Genomic DNA, 16,183 nt, shown 5'->3' with positions numbered 1-16,183 from the left:
CTCCCTGCGGCAGCGCGAGGTCCACGGGGCGCTGCCATCTCCGCAGCCCGAGGCCCGCCTCGCACGCACCGAGCCACGCGCGGCGCTCTGCCCGCCGCAGCCCCTGCGACGCCAGGGACCCCGATGTGCTCGCGGGGCCCGGCGCCTCCTCTGCCGACAGCGACCTCGCCGGCGGTGCCGCCACCCGCCCCCGTCCCCGCCCCGGAGGGACGCCCCCGCCCGCGGTTACCCAAACTTATCCTGTCCCCGGAGGGCTCCACGCCCGCGTTTCCCCCGTCCCGCCCCGTCTCCGAGGGCCCGGTGTCCCGGTCCCCATCCCGCCCGGTCCCCGCAGGGCCGGGCCGCCGGGGGTCTCCCGGGAAAGCGGTCCCCAGGACATCAGCACGGCCCCTTTAAGCCGCTCGGACACGCGCACGGGCCCGAGGCGGCCCGGAAGCGCGCGCGCACGCGCGCCCGTCGGGCCTGCCGTGCGCGCGCGCCCCGCGGCGTGCGTGGTGACGCGATAGCGTGGGGTTTCTCGAGGCTGCGGGCAGGGGCCCGCCGCGCCCATCCCGATGGCTGGAGGCGTCTGAGGGGCGGACGGAGGCGGCGGCGGCGGCGGTGGGAGCGGGCGCGGGCGGCGAGTGGGGAGCGGGGCCGGGAGTGGAGCAGCCGCCGCGGCGGGACTGGACCGAGCCTCGCCGGCGCGCACCTGCCCGCAGCGGCCGCAGAGCGCGCAGCGCGGCCGGAGCGCGACGACCTCCCGAGCGGCGGCCGAGGCGGCGGTGTGGGCGCGTCAGGCCGCGACGAGGGCGCTGAGGTGAGCGCGGCCGCCCCCGGCCCCGGCCCCCGCCTGCGTCCGTCCACCCGCCTGGGGGCCGCCCGCCCCGCCCCCACTCCACCCGCCGGCCGGGGCCGCGTCTTCCTGCCCCGCCCGAGTGCGGCGGGCGGCGTCCGAAGGCGGGGGCCGGGAGCTGGGGTCCGAGGTTCGGGGTGCAGGGTCGGGGCCGCGGGCGGGGTCTGCGGGGAGGAGCTGGGATCCGAGGCCCGGGGCTGGGGAGCCGAGGTTCGGCCCCGCCGTGCGCTGCTTCCCTCGGCGGCGGCCCGGGCCCCGGGGACGCGGGTCGGGCGGGGCCGGGCTCTGCGTGGGGAGCCGGACGTGGCGCTCGGGCCCGCGGCGCGAGAACAAAGGCCGGGCTGGCCTGCGGACGGGGCGGTGTCGGCGGCCGGGGCCCCCGCGCGGGCGGCCTGTCGGGGTGACTTTGAGGGCCGGGCGGCCGCGGGGGACAAGCGCGGGGAAGGGGAACAATGAAATGGGGAAGCCGGGCCGCGCGCCGCGGGCGGAGTGGGGATTTAAAGCGGAAGCCGGGCGCGGCGTCGGGAAATGGGAAAATAACGGTTCCGGCCCTTTGGCCGCGCCGAGCGGCGGAGGCGGCCGCGCTGTGGCCTCGCTCTTCTCCTGTCCGGGCCGGGGTCTGTCCTGCGCCGGCGCCCCGCGGGTGTCGGCTCCCGGGCGGCGCGGACCCCGGCCCGGCCCGGCCCGGAGAATGAATGGGCCCGGTGGCCGCGCCAAGATGGCGCTCCCGGCGCTGCCTTTGTGGGGCGGCCGCCGCCGCGCCGAGTTTCGGTGCCCGGTTTGCGATATTCCGAAGGCCCGAAGGTGGGGGAGAGGACAGGAAATAGCACAAAGGCTGGGTGTCTTCCTCCTGCCTGGATCGGCTTTTCGTCTGGAAGCGGGGTGGGGGTGGGGAGCTCCGCTGAAAATTCCACGGGGCTGCTGGCTGAGGCTTTGAGTTTTTAAGAACCTCCTGTATTTTCCCTGCGAATAGATAGTTGGTTCAAATGGTTTTTTAACATTTCTCATGTCCTTTAAATTACATGGTTAGCATACAGAAAGAAGCAGTATCAGTTTTGTTTGCTTAATTCATCTTCATGGAAGCCTTTTTTTTTTTTTTTTAAATAGAGATGGGATCTCATTGTGTTACCCAGGCTGGTCTTGAACTCTGGGGCTCAAGCGATCCTCCAGCCTCGGCCTTCCAAAGTGCTGGGATTAGAGGTGTGAGCCACCGCGCCCAGCCTGTCTTCATGGCAGCTTTTTAGTTATGATTGTGAAATGCATTTACTGAAGGAAAATGCCGATGTTTAAATTTGTATTTTGAAAAGGGAGTTGGTGTATACATTTACAGTTAGGGTGGACTTACGGTAAATAGTGTAGAAACCTTAACCTATGGTTTTCCTTTGGGGAGTATTGGTTCATCTGTATTTTCATGTTGCTATCTATCTGATAGCAGTAATCTCAAATATTAGGTGATTAAGCAGTGCTGGTGAGATTATTAAGAAAACATGAAGATTATTTTTCATGGTTAGCAAATAGACATTTTGTGAAAAGTTACAGTGAACTGTGCATACTAAATAAGGCCTTTGGAGCAAGCATATTATCGATAAGGTTTCTGCATACATTTTCTAATCTGAACCTATACTGTCTTGGGAGAGGGAGGAGCTCTTTATTGAAAGGAAGGTTTTAATTTTTATGCCATTGAGATATATATTCTAGATTCTTTGGGAAGGTATATATTGCAAAAAGAAAGTGACTAGGCGGTTCCTTCTTTGCTAACGCTGGGTGCTGGGTACGTTACTGGGATGGAGCTGGCGCCACTGACATGGAGACCGGTCTGAGCGCCTCCCCAGGGTAGGACTGAGTGGGATTGTGGCCTGGTTTATTATGGTAAGGCAAGCTGAGCTGTGCCGAAAAGAACTGCAGCTGCAGGGTGCAGAGGCTGATCCTGTCAGCCCTGGGGAGGGCTGGGCTGCAGGTGTTGGGCGGTGGTCCCACGAGCTTTTGATGTCATCAACACTGAAAGTGCCACACGTTTTTGTTTTTGTTTTTTTAGAATTTGAGAGTTTGGAAAACCAGTTGGGTTCTGAGGTGCCTGTGCCCCCTCCCAGTTAAGTGCCCACTGCCCAGGCCCAGTGTGAAGATGACATTTCATCTTCTGCTGGAACCTTTCAAGATAAATCTTATAGAGGAAAACTGTTGCAACATGGAATTTCAGCTCAGAATTGACTTTCTCAAAAGAGCACATTACTGGACAAAAGCTGTTTCTCTTGTATAATCTGGATTTATGATAGAGCCATAGTTCTCATCAGACATGTACTGACAGTGCTCTTCAGTGATACCTTTAAAATATTTTTCTTCCATATCCTCAGTTAATTCTGTCTTTTGTGGGGGAAATGGGAGAGTTGAAGTAAATTTTTCTGAGATTTAAGTTTAATCTCAGAAGATTCAAGAGGCTGCTGAATAGTGTGTTTATTTTCTTGTTTTTTGTTTGTTTGTTTAAGTAGAGATGGGGTTTCACCATGTTGGCCAGGATGGTCTCAATCGCTTGACCTGTGATCCTGCCGCCTCGGCCTCCCAAAGTGCTGGGATTACAGGTGTGAGCCACTGCGCCAGGCTTTTGTTTGTTTTTAAGAGTGAAATCCGGCCGGGCGCGGTGGCTCACGCCTGTAATCCCAGCATTTTGGGAGGATGAGGCGGGTGGATCACGAGGTCAAGAGATCGAGACCATCCTGGTCAACATGGTGAAACCCCCTCTCTACTAAAAATACCAAAAATTAGCTGGGCATGGTGGCGTGTGCCTGTAATCCCAGCTACTCAGGACGCTGAGGCAGGAGAATTGCCTGAACCCAGGAGGCGGAGGTTGCGGTGAGCCGAGATCGCGCCATTGCACTCCAGCCTAGGTAAAGAGCGAAACTCCGTCTCAAAAAAAAAAAAAAAAAAGAGTGAAATCCGCTGGCTTTGGTGGCTCACGCCTGTAATCCCAGCACTTTGGGAGGCAGAGTCAGGAGGATCACATCAGGACAGGAGTTTGAGACCAGTCTGGCCAACATGGAGAAACCCTGTCTCTACTAAAAACATAAAAATTTGCCAGGCCTGGTGGCAGGCACATGTTATCCCAGCTACATGGAAGGTTAGGCACGGGAATCTCTTGAACCCGGGAGGCAGAGGTTGTGGTGAGCAGAGATTGTGCCACTGCACTCCAGCCTGGGTGACAGGGCGAGACTCTGTCTCAAAAGAGTGAAACCTCTTTAAACCCTTTTGATGCATAATGATTTTGACTTCAAAGCTTGTATCATCTATGTAGATTTATATTGACCACTTGAGAAATAGAATTTTGAGGAGTTAGTTTATTTCTCAAAGGAAGTGGTGTACTGTCCCGCAAAAGTGACAGAGCTTTGCTCTTTCCCTTTTGCTTTGCTAAAAATTCCCATGGTTTTTGGTTTATTTTTTGTGTGTGTTGGACCATTAGAAAAGCTGTAGCTTTGTAGCTAAAAAAACAGCTTTGATAAAAGCATGAAAACGGTCTTCAGGGTGTCTCTAGACTCATCTACCATCAGTTGACTTTTTGTAGCTTACATTTTAATGAATGACATTGGTTTTATTTTAGAAGTGCAGTGTTGGCGTTTATTATAGTTTTGTCGTTGGATTGTTTTTCTCTGTCCAAAAGATTTGGCTCATATTGGTCTCTAAATTGGATTAAATTCTTACTGTCTGTGACTTTGGCTTTAGCATTAGTGGATTGGTAATAGATATTCTCAATTTTTAAATCTGGCTTGACCATATGGCAGGCCATGTTATTTTGAAACCCCTATTTAGTTTAAGTCTCATAAGACATGGAATAAAAATTTCTAGAAAATTTTAGACTGGTTTAAATTCTGATTTCAGGTTTGCATTTGTTAAAAGTGGTTAGAAAGATTATGAAGTAGGCAATTCAGTTAAGTGGTTTAGTGAACATAGAATGAGATAAATTTAAAATGGAAATGATCAGAAATAATTTATGAAACTACAATGTTCAACATTATTGAAAGAAAAAGCAATTGAAACGTATGCAGGAGTGTGTGTATGGAGAGAGAGAAATGCAAAAATTATCAGCTGTTCTGGAAGAGGAATGGAACACCACCTCTTTCAAAGCTATGCATTTTGTTCCAGAACTTTGAAGAAATGTAAACAATCTATAGGTGTTTGATGTTTGAGTTGGCCAGTGGATTAGTGGAATGCTGGAATTTTTTTTTTTTTTTAAGAGCCAGAGTCTTGCTCAGCCGCCCAGGCTAGAGTGTAGCGGCGCAGTCTCGACTCACTGCAACCACCATCTCCTGGGTTCAAGCGATTGTCCCATCTCAGCCTCCTGAGTAGCTGGGATTATAGGCACTCACCATCATGCCCGGCTAATTTTTTTTGCATTTTAGTAGAGACGGGTTTCACCATGTTGGCCAGGCTGGTCTTGAACTCCTGACCTCGGATGATCCGCCTGCCTCAGCCTCCCAAAGTGCTGGGATTACAAGTGTGAGCCACTTTGCCCTGCCGGAATGCTGAAAGCTTTTAGCTTCTTGTTCTTGTGGCAGTGCATTGGGTGCCATGGTAATCAGTGGAAATTACTCCTGGCTTTCAGTGGTAGAAAACTTTCTGCTTTTTTTTTGAGGTAATTCTTAAGTTTATTCTGTTGAAACTGTTTTGCCGTTGATAAAATATTTTTGTGATTTAATATTTAGTTACTCAGAGCTTACTAATGCATTTTATCAAGAGGGGACTTACTCACCTGTTAGAATTGGAATACTAAGGGCATAAGTGGAATGTATTCTTGTTTAGTGTGGGTAATCATGTCTCCATGCATGTCTGTGTGAAGTCCTGTGGCACTTATAAACTATATTACATATGTGGGTTACAGATACCCAATTTCCTGCTGAGAGTTGTAGTTAATGAAGCTTAAAAATATTCTGGACACTTTTTAATGAGATGAACATGTCAAAAGAGTCTACAATAGGTTTCAGAAAATTTGTCATAGGAATTTTAAAATAATTTCTAAATTCTAGGGAGGGAGAGATTCAGTAGTTGCCAAAAGGATTGGCACTGTCTGAGTTAGAACCCAGCTCAGCTTTGTTGCCTCACTGGCTGATTTGGCAGTGTTAGGACTTTTATTCACACTGAAAATCAAGATCAAGCCAGCTTCTGCCCTTCTACTCGACAGGAGCTTTCTGTCCTCCCTGAGCCTGCCTTAATTTAGAGCACCCGCAGTGTTAGGACTTCTGTGTCTATCCTTATCTGTGAGACAGGCATCCTACAGCCTCCTTCAAGGGGTCATTGTGAGGATTAAATGAGTCCCGATGCAGGCACTTAGAACAGAGCTCTGTGCAAGGGTTAGCCATTTCTGCTGCTGATGCCCTTGCTTTGTAAAAATTTCTTTTATGACAATGTTAAATAATGTTGTAAGATGACAGTTTAAGATTTTTCTTTCTCCATGGTTCTGGAAGAATATTAATTCAGGGTGTGAAACATACATATCAGCTATCTTTGCAAATCCTACCACTTACTACTGCCTTAGTTTCTGCTGAATCTTCTCTCACGTTCTTGTCTTTTCTTGAAAGGTTTTCTTTTTCTTTTACTTCTTTTGAGGCAGGGTTCTGCTCTTCCACCCAGGCTGGAGTGTGGAGCGTGGTGGTATGATCATGGCTCACTGCAGCCTTGACCTCCTGGGCTCATATGCTCTTCCTGCCTCAGCCTCACAAGTAGCTGGGACTACAGGCACACGTCACCGTGCCCAGCTAATTTTTTTTTATTGTTTGTGGAGACAGGGTCTCACTATTTTGCCCAGGCTGGTCTCCAGCTCCTGAGCTCAAGTGACCCTCCTGCCTTAGCCTCCCAAAGTGTTGGGATTATAGGTGTGAGCCACAACACCCTGGTCTTAAAGGCTTTCCTTTACCTTTATAGAATAATTTTGAGCTATGCTTCATTTGAAAACTGATAAAATTTATGTTCATTTCTTAGAGAATTCTCCTCTCCCCATTTATGAAGCTGGATTCTTTTGAATTTCACCAAAATTTGTTGACCTCCTTTGATTTGCTGACTAGGGACAATAATTAAATATTTCCCACTTATTTTTATAAACACTGTAATGGTGATTTGTTTAACAGGTGTTGACTTAGCACTTTCTCTTTTTTTTTGTTTTTGAGATGGAGTTTAGCTCTGTCTCCCAGGGTGGAGTACAATGCCACAATCTCGGCTCACTGCAACCTCCACCTCCTGGGGTCAAACGATTCTCCTGCCTCAGCCTCCCAAGTAGCTGGTATTACAGGCACACACTGCCATACCCTGCTAATTTTTTTTTTTTGTATTTTAGTAGAGACCTGTTGCCCAGGCCAGTCTCAAACTCCTGAGTTCAGGAATCTGGGTTGCAGTAAGCAGAGGTCGTGCCACTGCATTCCAGCCTGTGTGACGGGAGTGACTCCATCTCAAAAAAAAGAGAAAAGATTAGCCAGGCATGGTGGCGTACACCTGTAATCTCAGCTACTCAGGAAGCTGAGGCACAAGGATTGCTTGAATCTGGGAGGCGGAGGTTGCAGTGAGCCAAGATCACCCTGAGACTCAAAAAAAAAAAAAAGAACTTTTATCTCAAGAGCTCCAACAGGACTTTAAGGAGATTGATCTGATGGGGATCATTACTTGGTAGTTGAGCCTAGAGTGCTCGGGGAGCAGGGTTGGGGATCCTCTAGTCAGCAATAACAGATGCGAAGCTGGTACAGAAAGGAAAGGGGTCTCGGCCACAGTGATGATTGAGAAGACCTGGTGACCAAAGGGAAGGCAAGGGTGTTGAGAAAGATGCCAGTGACCACACGTTTCTGTCTGCCTTCTAGGTGGCTGTGGAGCACGATGAGTTTAGTTTGTGTGTGTTGGGTTTGAGGAATCTCTGAGGCATTCTCATGTTTTGCATCAAAGGTACAGCAGTCCTCCTCCTCCTCCTCCTTGGAAAACTCACCTCCTGGCTGTGTGTGTGCACAGTTCACTCCCTCCCTCCCTGCATTCAGGCCTTGTTGATACATCCCTTCCTCAGAGGGTGTGCTCTGATCTCATTGATCTCTGCTGCTTTACCCCACTCTGTCTTCATAGCCTGATACTGCTCTTCCCACTTGTTTAAGCTCCATGGACACAGGCACTTTGGTTCACTGCAGACTAGCCCTTAAAATGGTACACAGTAAATGTTTGTTGACTTAGTGACTCCTGTGCCTGTGAATGGAGAGCTCTGGAGTATGGGTCTGAATAGAGGCAGGCCTTTGGGAGTTATCAACGTTTGGTTGATGATTGATGTCTTGGGAGCTGTGGTCACTTAGAGCAGTGGTTCTCAAAGTGTGATTGTGGACCCCTGGGGGCTCCTGAGACCGTTTCAGGAATTCATTTGTTCAGAACTATTTTCATACTCATATTAAGATGTTATTTGACTTTTCTTTTTGTTGACATTTCATTGATGGTACAGAAGCAGTGGAGGGGAAGCTGCTGGCTCCTTAGCACAGCTCAAGGCTGTGGTACCAAACTAGTCTCAGCAGCCACTGTCCTGGCACTCACAGTGCTGTGCACCACCATGAACCTGCAGTGAAAGAAAGCCCAATTAATCTAATGTCCTTGGTGAAACAATGAAAATTGACTTTATAAACCTTACCCTTTGAAAACCCATCTTTTAAATATTTTGTGTGGTAAAATGGGAAATTAGGCATAAAGCACACTGAAATGTAATAGCTGTCTCCAGGACAAGGAGTTTTGTGATTGAGTTGAAGGAATGGTAGACTGAAAACAATGGCTGTTTAGATTAGATGTGAGTATTTGGCAGATACGATCTTGAAAGTGAATGAAGTGAATGAGATATTTCAGGGAAAAGAACTGACGCTATTGTTGGCAGGAATAAGAGTTGAGCTTTCAGAGGAACATTTTTGAAAACTTGATTATGTGACCATGTGCTTCCCAGTATTTACAGACTTTTCTTATAAGCTAGGTGATGATGCTAATGAAATTTTTAAAATATGTAATAAAGTGTATCGGCATTTGGAAGATCTGCATTATTCAGTGAACCTGCATTTTCCAATTGGCCTGTGCATGACGCCACAAGTTCACAGATAGGTACAAGATCCATTCAAAGCATAAGAACTAATTAAAACCAATAAAGTTTAATGTAACTATGAAAAAAGTTTCAGATTGCACATCAGAAGGACTCCTCAGGAAAATTACTGCTATTGAGTTTTGGTGTAGTATGAAAGAAGGCTATCCACATTTATTTGAAAAGGCTGTAGAAGGCCGGGTACAGTGGCTCAACGCCTGTCTGTAATCCCAGCACTTTGGGAGGCCAAGGCTGGTGGATCACTGGAGGTCAGGAGTTCAAAACCAGCCTGGCCAACATGGTGAAACCCTGTCTATACTAAAAATACAAAAAAAATTAGCTGGCCGAGGTGGTGAGTACCTGTAATCCCAGCTACTCAGGAGGCTGAGGCAGGAGAATCACTTGAACTTCCGGCAGAGGTTGCAGTGAGCCAAGATTGTGACATTCCACTCCAGCCTGGGTGACAGAGTGAGACTCTGTCACACACAAACACACACACACACACACACTCACACTAAAGGCTGTAGAAATAGTGTTTTTGGTCGGGTGTGGTGGCTCACACCTGTAATCCCAGCACTTTGGGAGGCTGAGGTGGGCGGATCACGTGAGGTCAGGAGTTCAGGACCAGCCTGGTCAACATGGTGAAACCCTGTCTCTACAAAAATACAGAAATTAACTGGGCATGGTGGCACATGCCTACAATTCCAGCTGCTTGGGAGGCTGAGGCGGGAGAATCACGTGGATCTGGGAGGTGGGAGGTAGAAGTTGCAGTGAGCCAAGATCACGCCACTGCACTCCAGCCTAGGCAACAGAGCGAGACTCCGTCTCAAAAAAGAAAAAAGAAAAAAAAAGAAATACTGTTCTTGGCTGGGCATGGTAGCTCACAGCTGAGGCAGGAGGATCGCTTGAGGCCAAGAGTCTGAAACCAGCCTGGGCAACATAGTGAGACCCCATCTCTACAAAAAATTTGAAAACTAGCCAGGGATGGTGGTGCATGCCTTTGGTCCCATCTACTAGGGAGGCTGAAGCAGGAGGATTGATCGAGCCTGGGAGGTTGAGGTTGCAGTGAGCTGTGATTGTACCATGGTGCTTTAGCCTGGATGACAGAGTGAAACCCTGTTACTAAAAATTAAAGAGAAAAAGGCTCTTTTTCCAACTGCATATATATGTGAGACTGGATTTTCCTGATAGATTTCAGCTAATACTGTAATCCAGCAGGCTGACAGCAGACACAGATGTGAGGATCCATCTCTGGATGGATCCCATTGAGGCAGACAATACAGAAATGTAAAATACAACTTCTCACCAGATTATTTTTCTTAGAAAATAGTTACTCTTTATGAAAATGTTATGTATGGTAACATGTAATGGACTTATTGTTTTTAAATGATTTAATAAACATTTTTAGAACATCTCAGTTTTGATTTATGGCATAGTAAACATTGATAGATGGAACTCTCAAACAAAAACCCCTGGGGTCCTTAATAGTTGAGGATGTAGAGGGGAGGGCCTGAGCCGAAATGTCTGAGCAGTGCTGCTTTAGACAGTGGGCCAGGCCCAGGGCACCTGTGGGGACCAGAAAAGAAGTCCTCAGCTGGAGACAGGCACCCTGTCCCTGCCCCTGTTTGCAGCACTGTAGGATTGTGCCTTTTCATGGGGAGGAGAACTCAGTGGTTTGTCAGAGGTGAAGGCCTGTTGGTGTAGCTTGAGAAGAGGCCCTTGTGTTAGGAATGTGCAGAGGAAGAGAAACTCATAAAGCAGTGACCAGAAGTTGGGAGACTCTCAGCACTAGTGTTGCACAGGCCACAGAAAGTCTGAGAGCAGAGGGAATGGTCCATAGTGGCACACGGACCTGTCAGTGGTAGAAATTGCTGAGGGCCAGTGAGTTCCAGTGTGGGGAGGAGAGACAAGTGTGGGGCTGGGGAAAGGTTCTGCACTTATTTTAGATGGGAATACTGACAGGGCAGAGCCCACAAAGGGGAAGAAGTGAGAGATCTTCGGTAAAATGCATATTCAGGGCCGAAGCTGTGCCAAGGAGGGGCAAGTGATGGGCAGTGAATAAGAGATGCCAACTTGCCTTGGTGAGAGGAACATCACCTATGAGACAGTAGAAAAGGCTGTGTGCTGAAAAAGATGGCAGGCAAGTCTGCTGTAGGGCTCTAGGCATTGCTGGTGCTTTTACGTTGAAGACGATGGTCAAAACATTTGAGGAGAGAGTAGGAGGAAGTGAGAGGACAAACCAGACAGACATCTGGGAAAAGGGGTTCCAGGCAGGAGAAGCCCCAAGTCAGGGCTATGCTTGGACTTGGAATTGAAACAAGCCCTGGAAAATTGGTTAATCCCTGCTTGGCATACATACTATGTAAAGTGTGTTGGGAGAGGCACTTGAAGGTTTTTCTGTTGAAATAAATTCCTTACAACCTTGGCCCTCCAGTCCCTCTGCCTCACACTCCCATGGCCGTTGGTGCACTTGCATTTTGCCCTGTTGAAGATGCCAGTGCATTAGCTCGTGTTTGTTGGGTACCTTCCTTGTTCGAGGCACCATGCTGAGAACTATGCTATTACTGCATGGTCTCACATCAGCTCAGATATGTACTGTTAATAGCTCCATCTTAGAGACGACTGGATCTACGGGGAGAGATTAGGCAATTGGCCGTGGTGACAGTGGAACCCATGCTTGAACTTGGTTCTTGAGTCATTGCCTCTGGAGCCTGTGCGTTATAGACCTGCTGGCATGAAGTGGGAAGATCGTTTTTCTCCTCATTCACCTGAGAAGACTGTTATCTCTGCATTTGCCTCTTCCTCTGTTAGTAAAAGAAACATTCTTCCACTAGAAAACAGTTACCAACAGTTTTATCTTGTCAGAGGCTCCTTCTGTTACACGTCTAACATGCCTAAATCTTATATAACTCAGCAACCAGTTCATCTTGGTATCTGTTCCAGCCACTCTTCTTGTTTTTCTCTTTTTAAACTCTCCAATAGACAGTTTGTTTCCATTGCTGCCACCATCTATCCTATCTTCATTCTCTGGAGATCTTGTTCCTGTTGTCTCATTTTTATTTTCAACTTTTGCATTAAAAAAATCTAAAATGTTGATTGTAGGAAATTAGGGTCTGGGCATGGTGGCTATGCCTGTAATTTTAGTACTTTGGGAGACTGAGGCAGGAGAATCACTTGAGGCCAGGAGTTTGAGACCAGCCTGGGCAACACAGCTAGACCCTGTCTCTATTTTTTTTTTTTTTTCCTGAGATGGTGTGTTGCCCAGGCTGGAGTGCAATGGTATGATACTGGCTCACCACAACCTCTGCCTCCCAGGTTCAAGCGATTCAAGCAGTTCTCCTTGCCTCAGCCTCCCAAGTAGCTGGGATTACAGGCATGCACCACCATGCCTGGCTAATTTTGTAATTTTAGTAGAAACAGGGTTTCTCTGTGTTGGTCAGGCTGGTCTAGAACTGTTGACTTCAGGTCATCCACCTGCCTTGGCCTCCCAAAGTGCTGGGATTACAGGCGTGAGCCACTGTGTCTGGCCTACCCTGTGTCTACTTTTTTTTTTTTTTTTTTTTGCGGTGATGGTTAATATTAACCTGTCTCTATTAAAAAAATAAATAAATAAAAATTTATAAAAAAGGGAAATTAGGAACATGCAGCAAAAATCCATAATCTCTCAATCAGGAAATAACCACATAAGATTATTCTATTTTTTCTAGTGTTTTATGTTTCTCATGCATGTGTGTGTAGAGATGTTTTTCCTCAGATTGGGGGGGGTCCCACTGTGTGTATATATATATATATATACATACACACACACACACATTTTTGAGACATAGTCTTTGTTGCCCAGGCTGGAGTGCAGAAGTGAGATCTCGGCTCAGGTGATTCTCCTGCCTCAGTCTCCTGAGGCCGGGATTACAGGCATATGCCACCACACCCGGCTAATTTTGTATTTTTAGTAGAAATGCTTTCACCATGTTGGCCAGGCTGGTCTCAAACTCCGGACCTCGTGATCCCAAAGTGCTGAGATTACAGGCATGAGCCACCATGCCCCTTCTGTATATGTAAATTTTTAAAATTCTGATTTTTCTACTTTGTAATTGTTAACAAATGTCATTCATTTTGGGAAACATGATTAGTAATTCTGTAGGTATCAATGGCATTTCTTGTACCTGTATCCATATGCTGGACATCCTGGTTCTGCCAACTCAGATTTGAGGTCTGGAGCAAGTTATTGAACATCTGTCTCTACCTCACTTTTCTTTTTCTTTTTTTTTTTTTTTAAATAAACATGGGGTTTCACCATGATGGCTAGGCTGATCTTGAACTCCTGACCTCAGGTGATCCACCCACCTCGGCCTCCCAAAGTGCTAGGATTACAGGCGTGAGCCACTGTGCCCGGCCTCTACCTCACTTTTCTTGTCTTACAGGATTGTTGTGAGGACTGAATGACATGGTATAAATAAAAGTCTCAGCTTCATGCCTAGCAAGACCTCGAAGTGTTAGCTTTCAGTACCACTACTACTGATGGTGTTTGACTCCTTGCCTTCATTCTTGAAATGCTTCTCCATTGACCGGGTATGGCGGCTCATGCCTATGACCCTAACACTTTGGGAGGCCGAGGTCGGAAGATTGAGACCAGCCTAGGCAGCATAGTGAGACCCCACACTCTTTCTTAGCTGGGCCTCATGGTATATACCAGTAGTCCCAGCTATCCAGAAGGCTAAGGTGGGAGGATTGCTTTAACCCAGGAGTTCAAGACTGAAGTGAACTGATTGTACCACTGCACTCCAGCCCCGTCTCTATTAAAAGAAAAAGAAAAAGAAAAAATCCTTCTCTAAGCCGACCTGTGCACTTAATTTCTAACCCCTGTGGTTCTGGTTTAGTAAAGGTCTTCAGAAATGACACAGCAAATCACAAGTTGGATGGCTCAGAATGAATTGATTCTCTGAGTTCTGGAGGACAGAAGTCTGAAATCAAGGTGTTGGCAGGGCCCCCTGTTTCCGAAGGCTCCAGGGGAAGACCTTTCCTTACCTCTTTCTGGCTTCTGGTGGTGCCAGCAGTGTGGCTTTAGAGGAGTCACACTCTACCTCTGTTTCACGTGGGCTTTGCTCTGTGTCTCTCCTCTCCTTATAAGGACATCGCCATTGGATTAGGGCCACCCTAATTCAGCATGACCTCATTTTAACTTAACTAATCATACCTGCAGAGACGTTCCAAATAAATCACATTCACAGGTTCCGGGTAGACATGAATTTTGGGGAGGATGCTATTGAACCTGCTACAGTTAACCTAGAGCTTCAACCTTAGCCCCTTGTGTTTCTAGCTCCCTGTCTCCCTTGTTCAGCTTCCCCTTGTGGCCAGGCTTGTGAAATGAAGTCTCTGTTGCAGGTTGAAGAAACCAGTAAAAGACTTAAAATAGAAAAAGGGGCCAAATGTGGTGGCTCACACCTGTAATCTCAGCACTTTGGGAGACTGAGATGAGGAGATCACTTGAGCCCAGGAGTTCAAGGCTGCAATGAGTTGTGATTGAGCCACTGCTCTCCAGCCTGGGCAACAGAGCAAGACCCTGCCTCTAAAAACAAAATAGAGAAAGGTAAAATGTCTTGGCCAGGTGTGATGGCTCATGCCTGTAATCCCAGCACTTCGGGAGGCCGAGGTGGGTGGATCATGAGGTCAGAAGTTCAAGACCGACCTGGCCAAGATAGTGAAACCCCATCTCTACTAAAAATACAAAAATTAGCCAGGCATGGTGGCAGACACCTGTAATCCCAGCTACTGGAGAGGCTGAGGCAGGAGAATCGCTTGAACCTGGGTGGCAGAGGTTGCAGTGAGCTGAGATCGTGCCACTGCACTCCAGCCTGAGCAATAGAGTGAGACTCTGTCTCACACACACAAAAAAATATTAGCAAGATGTGGTGGCGCTCACCTGTAGACCCAGCTACTCAGGAAGCTGAGGCATGAGAATCACTTCAACCGGAGAGGTGGAGGTTACAGTGAGTTGAGACCACACCACTGCTCTCCAGCCTGGGAGACAGAGCAAAACTCTGTCTACAAACAAACAAACAAAAAGAAAAAGGTAAAGTGTCCTAAAAGCATGGGTCCCCAACTCCTGGGCCGAGGACTTGTAACAGTCCGTGGCCTGTTAGGAACTGGGCTGCACAGCAGGTGAGAGGTGGGCGAGCGAGCATTCCCGCCCGAGCTCCACCTCCTGTCAGATTGGCAGTGGCATTAGATTGTCTTAGGAGTGTGAACGCCGTTGTGAACTGCACACGTCAGGGATGTAGGCTGTGCCCTCCTTATGAGAATCTAAAGACTGATAATCTGAGGTGGAACAGTTTCAGCCAGAAACCATCCCCCTGTCGTCTGCCGAAAAAATGTCTTTCATGGCCAGGTGCGATGGCTCACGCCTGTAATCCCAGCACTTTGGGAGGCTGAAGTGGGCAGATCACCTGAGGTTGGGAGTTCAGACCAGCCTGACCAACATGGAGAAACCTCGTCTCTACTAAAAATACAAAATTAGCTGGGCGTGGTAGTGCATGCCTGTAATCCTAGCTACTCGGAGGCTGAGGCAGGAGAACTGCTTGAACCTACAAGGCGGAGGTTGTGGGGAACCCAGATCACACCACTGCACTTCAGCCTGGGCAAGAAGAGCGAAACTCTGTCTCAAAAAAAAAAAAAAAAAGTCTCATGAAACCAGCCCCTGGTGTCAAAAAAGTTGGGGACCGCAGCTGTAAGGATTCCTGAGGCTTCACAGAATGAAGCTCAGGAGGTACTTTTTTTTTTTTTTGGACACAGGATCTCACTTTGTCACCTAGGCATACGCCAACATGCCCAGTGTAATTTTTGTTTTTTGTTTTTTTAAAAGATGGAGTCTTGCTCTGTTGCCCAGACTGGAGTGCAGTGGTGCGATCTCGGCTCACTGCAACCTCAGTCTCCCGAGTAGCTGGGACTACAGACACACACTGCCATGCCTGGCTAATTTTTTTTGTATTTTAATAGAGATGAAGTTTCACCATTTTGCCCAGGCTGATCTTGAACTCTTGAGCTAAGGCAGTCTGCCTGCCTCAGGCTCCCAAAATGATAGGATTACAGGCATGAGCCACTGCACCTGGCCTAATTTTTGTATTTTTAGTAGAGACTGCGTTTTGCCATGTTGGCCAGGCTACTCTCAAATTCTTGACCTCATGTGATCCGACCGCCTCGCTCCCCCAGAGTGCTGGGATTACAGGTGTGAGCCCCTGAGCCTGGCCAGGAGGCGCTTTGTGTTCATGCTTTGCAAGTCATCTTTCTTT

The 16,183-nt window shown here is 48.2% G+C and overlaps 1 protein-coding gene across 1 annotated transcript in view; it reads left to right on the top strand.

Annotated features, from left to right (window-relative positions):
• The first annotated feature begins 531 nt into the window (after positions 1 to 531).
• GNB1 (G protein subunit beta 1) overlaps positions 532 to 16,183 on the top strand; it is a 100,493-nt gene continuing 84,841 nt past the window's right edge. Inside the window, exon 1 of the mRNA XM_021667456.2 lies at positions 532 to 799. The gene's annotated coding sequence lies outside the window, so the exon portion shown is untranslated. The remainder of the gene's footprint in view (positions 800 to 16,183) is intronic.

This window comes from Aotus nancymaae, unplaced genomic scaffold, assembly GCF_030222135.1.
Source record: "Aotus nancymaae isolate 86718 unplaced genomic scaffold, 86718_ANA_hifiasm-v0.15.2.pri h1tg000250l, whole genome shotgun sequence".
NCBI lineage: Eukaryota > Metazoa > Chordata > Mammalia > Primates > Aotidae > Aotus > Aotus nancymaae.
Note: the sequence above shows the minus strand (reverse complement) of the source record. Positions and strands in the feature narration are given on the sequence as shown.